Raw genomic sequence first — 12,329 nt, forward strand, 5'->3', positions numbered from 1 at the left:
AAACCAGAAAGTTACAAGATAATATAGAACGACTTACCCGTGGTTGTGATTCAAATTCAACTCAAAAAGACCTTCAAGGAAAACATATCCCTCCTCTGAGGAATTTTATTAAATTTAGAAAAGAATCTGCTCTCATATTTTTATTTGAACCAAATATTTAACTCCTTTGAATTTTATCACACTTGCGCAGATGCACACATACACACACACACACACACACACACACACACACACACACACACACACACACACACACATCCTAAACATATTTAAAAGTATATATCCACATACATGTTTGTTATACATTTTATAACAACTTTCTCAGATTTATCATATCTTATAAATGTTTATATCCACTTAATTTGAATGAATACACCATACATGTTCAAGCTGAACAGTGGTTACCCTTTTATTTATAATCCTATAGGCAATCACTAGCTACTTTTTATGTTTGTTAACAACGAATTTATGTTTTCTCTTTTATCAGAACTGGTCAGTAATTTCCTAAATACATGTGGCTGTTATTCTTTGGAATCATATGATTCACTGTGAGACGGGAAAATAACAGATCCTCCCTTTTTGACTTTACCAAAATGATGAAAAGGTCATCTTTCCATTTTGCCTTGGATTTGTGAACTTTTAGAATTTTTATAATCATTTTTCATAACAGTTTTCACAACTTCTGTGACTTTGGAGGCAAAATAACAACTCTGAAAACTATGCTCATTATTAGCCTCCCTTTGGAAGTTCTCACAACAAACATCTCTGTGGAGCTAGTGGAGCCCGGGCAGCATGAGGGTGCCAGAAAGCCTCCAATCAGAGCAGTGGAAGTGAATTTCCTTGTACAGCCAGTAAAGGCAGTGGTAATTCTGGGCTAAAGGGCCGTAATCATTACATGTACAAAATGGCATACTGTTCTCTAAAATGCAGCCTGAATTTTCCTCAGAATGGAAGATAATCAGCTGGAAAGACTGCAAGCAAAACATAGTGATTCATAAAACCATGGAGCTCTTTCTCCCTCACCTCACTGCTTGAAAAAAAAAAAAGTGTCAGAGAGAAGCTGGGTCAACTGAAATTACATTTTCTTCCTCTTTTCTAATAAGTTCATGAAATAGCAGTAAGAGGAAGAACAACTTATACTGTATCTGTCCAGTTTTTGGAAGAGAGAGAAGAGGAGTTGGTGAATAGAACGTGAGATTTAAAAAGTGAAAATAATGGAAGTCTTGTGAAGTCTTGAGTATTGGGAAAATGAATACAGAGGTGCTGGTATACAGATAGTTTTGAAAGTGAAGGAATGGAGAAAGTAAAAATGGTTCAAATCAGAAAAAAGAAAACATAAGAGTGATCTGAAGGATATGTCTCTCTCCTCAGGAAGCGGAAGGGAAGACACAGCAGAATTCCTTGCAGTTGACTGATTCCAAATAAGCTACTCACACATGAGGCATCGTGCTCAGGTCTGCTTCCCTCCTTTAGGTCAGCCATGACCAATGGAGAACCATCAATCACTACCACTCACAAAATGGAGTGAGAGTGATTGATTGCTCAAGACTGAATTAACCCTGCCTGATTCATGGGAAATCTTAATGGAATCCCAGAGCCCTGAACTGGAAACTTGGGTTTTGGCCTGGAAATGGACCTCAAACCTTGGGGCTAAGTCCAGGTGTGCCCTAGTCAATCCACAGCCACAGCTTTGGAAGGAAAACATTTGGATAGTTACATAGTTCTACACATTCCTTGTTTTGATTTTAATATTTTTTTACAGATTTTCTATGTGAGAAAACCTGATAGACATAGGACTGCCTTTTCTTGTTATCGCAGGAAAAATATCCCATTCGAATTTTCATTAAGAATATGTTTGCTTGTCCAATTCAATCTTAGAAATAATTACTTTATTGGAAGTACTTATTTTTAGATATTTCTATTTACAGAAATATGATATAATGACATTTTTCCGTAAATATATATTGTGCTGTGATGAAACGTCCAGTACTTCGATAGATGCAAAATGTTATTTCTCCTCCTAAGAGCATTAACATTTCTTTGACATGAATGAATAAAATAATATAGATGCCTAAGGCCCTTAATTGGTGGGAAATGATAATTTGGGTGTCCTGGTGCACACCTGTAATCTTAGTACTGTGGGAAAGTGGGACAGAGGTATCTGAAGCTCAAACCCAGTCCAGGCAACTTAGATCGACCAAATGCAAAAGTCACAAAAAAATTTTAAAAAGGGCTAGAGATATAGCTCAGTACAAAAGCTCACAAACACTCCTCATCTCTTGAACTGCTGACCCTCAAGATCAGACCATCTTGATCTTGAATCTGAAGATCTAGCGTGGACATTTATTTTTCGTGTAGCGCCTCTTCCTTCTTGGAATTCCTCTTTTCACCAATTCTTCTCTTTTCTTTTTTTAAATTGAATTTATTGGCACATTTTAGGTATACAGTACAGTTGCATTCGTTATTGGGATCTTCTACCTTTACATGACAGGTATTGGTTCTGGTTTTTTCCCCTTGTCCCTACCCTCCCTTCACCCCCTCCTCTCCTCCCATTTACAAACACTTTATTTCAATTTTCTTCTCTTTTCTGATAGACATTAAGTTTAAACCTCTGAATAAGCTACAGGGAAATGTTTGAGAGACAACTCTTCATTGCTAGGGGTTTGAACTCTTTTTATTAACAGTGCAGGTCCTTCCATGGCTAGCCAACCTTTTCAGGTGTAACAGTACATTCATTTTCGTTCACATTTTAAATAGAAAATGATAAAGAATTATATTTCAAGCAAGTTGTCTGTTTCAGATTACAGTTTCTAGAGAAGAGAAATCAAAATCAAACTCTAGACCACTTGATGTTAGCCCAAATTTACTATCTCTCTAACGAAGCCATTGGAGATTACTCCCTGAAGAGTCCAGTGTGCGACTGGAGTACTGTGGTGTACAAAATTTTCTCTATCAGACACACATGGTTTGACATACCCAAAACACAGTGAGAAGTACCCTTTACTTCTAAATGTATTCAGCATTATTTTTATATTTCACAGGATTCTTGCATTTAATAAAAATGAGTTTTTCAAAAATATTCAGGATATACTTGTGTGAAAAGTAGCTTGTTTAAGAGGAAATAATGTGGTGCATGAAGTGTCTGGGCATGGCTTCTGGTCTGCACCAGCTGTAAAGAACTCCCTCCTTTCAGTGACGAGGCTGCTGCTGCATGCTCTGTGACTTCAGAATGGCTCTGAGTGTAAACATTTTCTCTCTTTCTTGCTTTTGCTCTTGGCTCACTGTTTACTTAGTCAAGAGCTGCTTAAAATGTGTTACAATGCAGCATTGTAAGTGAAGGAAAAACACATACTTCATTCATTCATTATATTGGTAACTTGAATTAATACTAGCTAGGTAATGGGACTGAGAATAACATACAGCAGGCAAGACTCAGAAGCTAAGTGTATGTAGATGTATGTAAGATCTCAAAAATGTTCTGTAATATGTCCTTTTACAAGAACACAAAGCAGAGTCATCAGAGGTGTTTAAATATGAGTGAAATCTAGTAGTAGAATAGTTTTCCTAGAAGCATAAGATATCAGACTCATTTACACTGTACAGGTAAATCCTGGGCCAATGCTTTTTTCTTTTGGTCGGGACCGAAATGTGCCAAGTTTGTTTCTTATTAGACCCCTACTTGTATGATGGGAATTACTTGATACATAGCCAATCTACTTACCTATCACATTTCACCTTAGTGGAGTCAACCTTGATTCTGCACCCGTTCCTACCCTAAAGATGATACTTCACGTACATCTTTAAGCTGTATCATCTTGTATCTCTATTAGAAGTCATGCACAGAATTTAGGATTATCAGGTGAAAATTTTACAAATAATTAAGAGAGAAGACAGGATTTTAAACCAGTGTAGCCAAACCAGAAGTTCTTAAGGCCAGGAAATAGCAATTCCACAGATAACTTCCTCATTTTATTTCCACTTCACAGATTTTTATCCACCAAATAAGTATGTTAATCTAAATGACTATGGACTGAGGAGAACAAAGGAAGCACCTCTGAATTATTTTGATTTAAATGAGACCACCAAAACAGACCTTTGATGTCTTGTGAAGTATTGATGAAAACATTTGTTTTGAAAGACTTAGTGTTCCAAGGAAAAATATCCCTCTCTTTTTTGGGAGGGTGGTGCAACACGATTATTTGCTTGTTTATTTGTTTTTAACATTTGTGGGAACACAAGTCAGATTTGAGAATAGCTCCAGCAGGCTAATGAGTACATCAGGCTATTGTTAGTTATCAAGGTCTTCTTAGTTTAAAAGAGGCATTGAGAGTCATGGATCTTAAGGAGTATCAGTTATGAACTTCAGGAACAGTATTCTCTTTGAACTGTGGTTAAAATAATAGAGTAGGGTATGCTTATACTTAGATTATAAACAAATGTCAGATAAAAAATTTGCCATTGAAAACTTCGACTACATTTTGCTATATCAAATGCCAAAGATGATTTCTCAAGACAGTTTGCTGAATATATTGTATATGAGCAATAGTGTGGGGGTTTCCAGAGAGAGAGAGAGAGAGAGAGAGAGAATAAAATGAAAGAAAGAAGCCCTTATTCCCTTTTAATTAAGAGGCCAGATTTCCTGTGTCCATGAGTCATCATTTAAGAGGATTTGATGTCCATTAAGAAGAATGCTGGATTCTGACAAGGCAGATGCAACAGGAACAAACTGCATGCCTAGGGCAGCTTGTGTCCATGGAAATGACAAAAATAGGCACTGGCTTTGTGACTCTTTCACATTCTAAAAAGAATAAAATCCCTGGTACATTGCCACTCTAGAGGCTATTTTACTTTTTAAATTTTTTTTTTATTAAACAAGGTCTTTGTGTGCAGCTTAGCAGCAGCACCTCTTTGTGGCCACAGCACTATGGCCATAATGATACTTTTGTATCAATTGATTTTATAAATACATCATGAGCTGGAGTACATACTGTAAACATAAACGCATGTGTGATTATTTCTGTTATCAACCTACATCTTATTTTTCCCTTTCTCTTTACTTTAGATTAATGACAATGACGGATATGAATTCCAAAATGTTAGTTCAATGTTTTTCCCCCCTTTTTAGTGTAAACTAAATCCCTCTTAAGCACTCTCGTCCTTGGCAATGTGTTTCTCATTCGCTGTGGCACTAAGTGTATAGGTATGGCCGACCACTAACTTGACATGTGCCTGTCACCAGGGACTGCTGGTTCTTTCATCTTCTTAATGGACATTTCTCTACAGATGTCTGTGGCCTACCTGACTATAATCCTTTAAATTTTAATTCACTTTACATTTAGCTTGGTCATAAATACCATTTAGGTACCAATACTGTGCTTTATGCAATCCCTAAGGTAGTGCTTTTATTTTAATGAGGCCATTTGCAACTTAAGAGCAAAAAAATTCCATCTTTGATTGAATATATTTGTCAGTTTTATTCCCGATTGGCATTTTCATGGGAAAACTTGGATAAAACGAAGGGATGGCTGCTTACCAAGTAGGATACAAGTTTCACTATGTTTCGACTTTCAAAATTAACTGAATAAATGCCCTTTGAAATTCATTTTGAAAACATCAGAGTTAACTGGCTGTAATCAAAAGTAAAACCCAGAATTAAGTTATGTTATAAGTGAAATTTCCACTAGCAGTTTTCTCAAATTAAAAGAAAAACATGAAGCTGGCATGGTGGTGTATGTCTGCAATCCCAGCACTCGGGAGGCTGAGGCAAGAGGTTTGCACCCATGGCACATTGGGTTCAGGATCAGTCAAAATGGCAAAGCAAGACAGTCAAAGAGCAGACAAAAACAATTTAAAAATGAAAAAGAAAATGAGTCTCCAGTTAATAAACCATTCAGGTAACAGACCAGCAAAATAACAGATGGAAATGAATGTCATAGAATATGTGCAAATAATGGTTGATTATCAGTTTTGCAAATTTGTTCTCTCATTTTGATTCCAGTGTTCATCTTTTTCTGAGTAACACAATATGCTTTATTTTTCCCTCCAGCATTTGGGAGCAGGTAAGCTGCCACTGAAATTTTAATTTAAAGTTTGGTATGAAGTGAATTTAAAAGTTTCTGTGGATTATGTGCATAGTATTCTGTCCATAAGGCCAAATTCTCAAACCTAGTAAACATGCTATCTGAAACATATTACAGACACTTCTGTATTTATAGGATATAATTTATACGTGTGACATCCTAAATCTGAATTAGAATATTTTCTGCATAAGTTTTATTTGAGGATGAGGAAAACAGAGTTTTATTTGAGAAACAATGTTGAAAACATTTTCTGAATAAGAATATTTTGACTATTTAAAGTGCTATGATAAATGCATTATTTTGGGGTATTAGCTTTAGTTTTTCAACTTTGGTTTACAATAATCCTTAAAAATGACAATTATTTCTTTGAATAAGAAAAATGCACTCTGCTATTCAACAACAAAAAATGAATAAAATTTTGTACAAGATAATTCTTTTTCTTTGTTAGTTGAATCCTTTCATCTAGTTTTAGGAGATGTTTCAATTTTTTGACAAATATAGAAAAGTATGGCTCAGAGAGATCGAAAGCTAGTAATACAATAAGCTAGAATTTAAATCCACACAGCTCAAAATTTTAACATTTTAATTCAATCTTCTATATTGTCTCTCCACTGTTTACTAATTATTAGTTTTATTTTAATTGTAAGATATTAAAGGTAAGCATATGACTAAGCCAATATCAATTGAGGAAATCATTATTTTGGCATATGTTTGGTAATCTGTCTTTTACTCATTACATCAGAGATTTTTTTCAGAAAATAATCTGTGTGATATGAAATAGGGAAACATGATTACACAATTTAGTAATTTAATTGTCCCTGTAATTTATGTTGGTATTTGTATTTTTTCTGTGTGTGTGTGTGTGTGTGTGTGTGTGTGTGTGTGTATCCTAATGTACCTTTATTTCTTATTTTGAGATACTCTTGGTAAGTCACTTTTGGGTCAGCCTCCCAGAGTGCTAGAAAAGTATTTGAATTACTAAACCTCAGCATCAATAATATGTATTATGAGCTTATGAGTTGAAATAATATTTTATACCAATGTGGAGCATTTATAAATGGAAAGAGCATGACTAACATCTTATAATGCATGGTGACACAAATGTTTGGATATTCTATGAGGTTATTAAGTATTTTACCATTTGATCAAGTAATTAAAAACATCTCAGAAGACTTATTGCATTGAGAAATGTCAGTCTTTTTTCTATGGTTTATTATCCAAGATATCAGTTTCGTAGCTATTATATGATATACGAAGAGTATTATGGATTGTATCTAGATATTCCCCAGGAGCCTTCCACACTCATAGGTGGGGTTTTTGGATGGTGATTGGACTGTGAGAGATTACAGATGACTTGCTGTTAGGAAGTGAGGTCTGTTTGGAAGAGGTGGGTCATTGTGGGTGTGGCCTGAAAAGGTCTATCTTCTTTCCTGGCCCCTCCTTTCCCTCTCTTCCTGTTTCCTGTCTGTGATGCTTTGAGCAGATTTTCTCTGCCGTGAACTTCTGATATGCAGTCCTGTCTCAGAGCCAGCCAACTATGAACTGAAACCTCTACAGATTGAGCCAAAATAAACCTCTCCTCCTTTTCATTGTGACAGGTATTGTTTCCCAGCAAACAAGAAAGTAACCAAGACAACAGAATAGGCGAAGATAAAGTTTTGTAAAAAATCAAGATATACAGTTAGGAATATTGACATTTATCAACCTATTTCCCATGCACTGTAACCTTCCCTTATTTTTCCTTTTCTTCTTTTTTCCCTTTCATCTGCCCTCTCTCCCTCCCTCCCTTCCTTTCATCTTTTCTTCAGCTAGCAATTAGTTAACAATAATATAACTTCCTGTAATGCTAAAAAGTAAACACAAACATAGAAGGGTAATACGAAATGTATTTGGTTGACCTACAGTTTCTATGAGTAAAAGACAATAAACAAACTTTCTATTAATGATTCAAGAATCATTTTCTTCATTTAGGCTAAATAAACCTTTCCATCGTACTTAGAGTTAAAAAATGTCAGCACAATCCCAGAGTGGTAGCACATGCCTGGTATGTCAGTTCATAGCAGGCTGAGTTGGGAAGATCACAAGTTCAAGATGTACCTACATTATATAGTGCAACTGTGTCTCAAAAACAAAGCAAAAATGTTGTCATAGCACACTCAAATCTTGATGGATTTTTGAAAAGAGTAGTTTTAATTCAAGGCAATGGTTCAAGTGTACTTATGTTCCACTTAATTGATAATAAAAATGTCATGTACTTATTAAGCATTTGCTATTTGACAGATATTATGCTGTTTACTTTTCCTTATCACCTTTATTCCTCACAACTTTGGGGATTGGTGCTCTTATTTTTATTTATATAACTGGGAATATTAAAGCATAGAAAAATTAAATGTCATCTATACCTCTGCATCTGCTAAATTACAGAGCCAAGATTATGTCTTATGATGTGTATCTTATTTCAACATCCCCTAAAGTGGTAGTTTGTCACGACATCACACACATTTTAATAAGTAAAAGGACAACTGGACAGTATCCTTGCCCATTGCCACACCTACCTACTTCCAGTTAAGAGTGAAGAGAAAACTGCCATCAATTGGTTTATTTCTTCTATTTTCACAGATAGCTCAAATTTGACAAGCCTTTACCGTCCTGATTGCTAAAAGTGAATCTCTCAGTGTTGGCTTCTCTTTTCTTCTCATACTGCACATTGAATCCATCTGAAAAAAGGAGTGTGATCAACATCTTTCAAATCTGTCCTGAATCTGACTACTTCTCATCAATAGGATGTGATGTGTCTGTTCCATTTTCTCTCATATACGTTATCACAGTTGTCTGGATCCTTTTTGTTGCTTCTTGATTCCTTCAATCCATTCACACAGTAGCTAGAGAGATCAAGCTAAAACCTGAGATACACCATGCCGCGTTTCAAACCCTCCCCTACATTCTCTCCGGAACAGAGTGAAGTCTAAATCCGTCCTCTGTTTTGCAGGGCCCTACATGGTCAGGAATATGTCCCATGAGTCCTGCTCATTCTCCTCCTGGAGTACCCTGGTGCTCACTGGTCTTTGACAACACCTGGTGAGTTCTTGCCTCCAAGGCCATTGGACTCTGTGTTCCCCATTTGAAAAACTCTTGTGATGAGCTTTGTCATATATTTGTTGCTTCAGTTAAACGTTGCCATCTCTGGATTCTTTCTCACCCTCTAATCTAACTTTGTATTCTCTTTGCTTACTTTATTTCAGGGGTCAGCAAACTATGGCTGATAGGCCAACTATTAATTACTGACTATTTTTGTAAATAAAGTGTTATTGGAATACAGATACCTCCATTTGTTTACATATTGTGCAAGGTTGCTGTAGTTATCTTACAGCAGAGTTGAAAAGATGCCACAGCCATGGCCTGGATCGCAAAGCTTAAATTAAATAATATTCGCTTCTTACAGAAAAATGGTGCCAATCCACGTTTTTTTCCTTCCTTGGCGTTCATCACTGCATTTCATGATACATTTTACTTAGCCAATTATTGTATGTCCATTGTTAAGCAGCAGGAATTTTCAACATTGTGTTTATTGCTGTCTTCTCAGCAACTAGGACAGCATGTGACAAAAGTAGGGTTCAATAAATGTTTATAAATCCATAAAGAAATTTGCTGGATGGCACATCCTGATTCTATACACTCATCTCATGTTTCTTAAAGATGTTAGTTTTCCTGATAACTAACTCTACGATATACCTTATTATGCAAACAAATCTTGTGAATAAATAATATTACTGTCTATGAGCTTTGGATTAAGTCTAGATGATAAAGATAATTTTACTACCAATCAATTTGCATTTTTTAAATTACACTCATCAATGGCTTTTGATAATAAAATGAGCTGCGTGTAATCCTAGAACAATGTGTGGAAAAGGAGGATAGGAGATTTTCTTGCTGTGTTCATTACTTAAATCAAAACCTTGCAAGAAATCATGAGGTTTCAACAATTCCCAGATGAATCCTACACCTGGAGTATTTTCATAATAGAAAAAAAAAAAGCTCATTACCTAAAGTCAAAAGGGGGATGCAGGGATTTTCCTCAGTGGTATTGTGCCTGCCTTGCACGTGCAAGGTCCTGAGTTCAATCCCCAGTACCTGCGGGGGGGAAGAGCATTTAGAGTCCTGACTGTAAAATACACTGGTATGAACCTGAGGCACATATTATTAAGATATCTATCTGACTGGGTTGTTTTAAACATTAAATTATATGATTATGATTCAAGTAATCTTATTACAAATAGTAAGTATAATCTATATATAAAAATCTTAGTGAATTCTATCAAATAACAAAAATTTTATAACTTTATGATCTACCAACATGCTGGTGCAAAAATTCTGCAACATTGGTGTGTGTCTCACCACTGGCTCAACATTTCTTCTAAATACTTGTCTTGTTTCACCTGGTTTCATAAAATTTGAGGTAAGTTAACCTTGAGAGATCTAACTTTTTCTTAACCAGTTGTGCAACTTTGAGTTATTTAATATCTTTGGTACTCCATTACTGCTTACATAAAATGAGGATGAGTATAGTTCTTACTTAAGTAGTGTTCTTATGAGGAGTGAGGGACTTGTGTACATAAAGCACTTAGTAGAGCATTTACAATATTTTAAGCATTAAAGTCTCAATTAATTAAGGTCTTTGCCCACAGATTTCTATCTCCTGAAGTCAATCGGTAAGGGTATAATTAGGTTACATAGAGATGCTCTTCTTGTATTCATTATTTAAAAGAAAAATTATGAAAAGACTCACAAGGTCTTTAAAAATTTAAATTTCCTAGCAAATATATCAAAAATACAAACATATAATGATATATGAACAACCTATATGTACTACATTTTTATATTATTGGAATTTTGAAATTACACATGCACATACAAACAAAATTTCTAGTAAGTGATCATCCTTGGCTAATGACATGAAAAGTCTCTTCAATAATGCTACTCAAGAGTGCAAAGTCTTTTCCTAATATTTCAAACACTACTAGGTAGACATTTAAAATTTTCCTAGTATTCAACATAGGTATTTGCTTGAAACACATTCTTACTAATACATTAGTGAGGTTAATATGCTGTAATTTATAAATATTCAATATATAGAATTGGGGAAGGGATTTCTAGGTTGCTTTTGTTATTCTTTCCCACTTAAAAAGAAATTACAATACGGCAAGATCTACACTTGATCTTAGCCAAAAGGCCGAGAAGCGATAATACGGCAAGATCTAACATGCAGTTCAAGTGGAAAAGGAGTCTGTCCCTATAACTCTACCATGAGTTCTGACATACAGGGTGAGTTTGCCTGCTTTAGAAAGAAAACTCAGCATTACTTCTTTCTATTTGTTTTCTTTATTGTTGCTGTGTACAGACTGGAATAAATAAAGCCTTTCCCACAGTGCAGTGGAGAGCACTTTCTTGGTAGTGCAGCTGTATTTTGCCACTTAAGAAAGCATTTCTCTTTTTATTGGTGTCTCCAGTGCTCATTATTTTACCTTTATCTGCATTCTCCTGTATTTCATCCTTGTCTTTGATCATTCTCTACTTTGACCTATCTCTACTTGAAAAGGTTTTATTCATAGACTTTTCCCACCTTTCACAACCTTTTTCAATGTCAGTTATTTTTCTAAAGGGTCAGCAGCTATGGAATTCAGCATGCTAACTTCAGATAGTGACCTCTTTAAATAAACATTGCTAAGAGTTGTTCAAAGGGATTGTATGGTCTAAATAAAACAGGCTTACCCAACCTGTGAAGAAATGGAGTTTATACTTCTCTTCCTTTACTTCTGTCAAAACATGTCAATCCTGTATTCAGTTTCTCCAGGGCTCTGCTTGTTTCCTGGCATCAGAGTTTAAGTATTGAATTAATATTTGTCTTCAAATTTTCATTCTTTCTCACATTACTAAACATTTACTTACCATATTTTAAAAATTGAAATATATTTTAGATATAATTTAAGATTTTGAAATTTGTATAAATATTACAACTGATGATCTCGTGACATTTGTCAGTATTTTTTTTTTGCTTCTTTAGCTACACATGAGATAATACAATGAATGGCTTCTTAGAGCCAAAGAAGTAAAAGATAAAGAATTCTCAGAAAGCAAGAGATGTCAATCTGTGGGAATCAATCCCAGCTAGTAGAGTTTCAGGTGCAACAACTCCTCCTAAGAGTACTCATTTTGACCTAGGGATAACATCCATGCTTTTTGCAAGCTCGA

The 12,329-nt window shown here is 35.2% G+C and overlaps 1 pseudogene; it reads right to left on the reverse strand.

The window, feature by feature from the left end:
• Positions 1–11,181: 11,181 nt before the first annotated feature.
• LOC117283700 lies at positions 11,182–11,322 on the reverse strand (annotated as a pseudogene).
• Positions 11,323–12,329: the final 1,007 nt, after the last annotated feature.

This window comes from Fukomys damarensis, unplaced genomic scaffold, assembly GCF_012274545.1.
Source record: "Fukomys damarensis isolate Sample0158 unplaced genomic scaffold, DMR_v1.0_HiC HiC_scaffold_29, whole genome shotgun sequence".
In the NCBI taxonomy this organism is placed as follows: domain Eukaryota; kingdom Metazoa; phylum Chordata; class Mammalia; order Rodentia; family Bathyergidae; genus Fukomys; species Fukomys damarensis.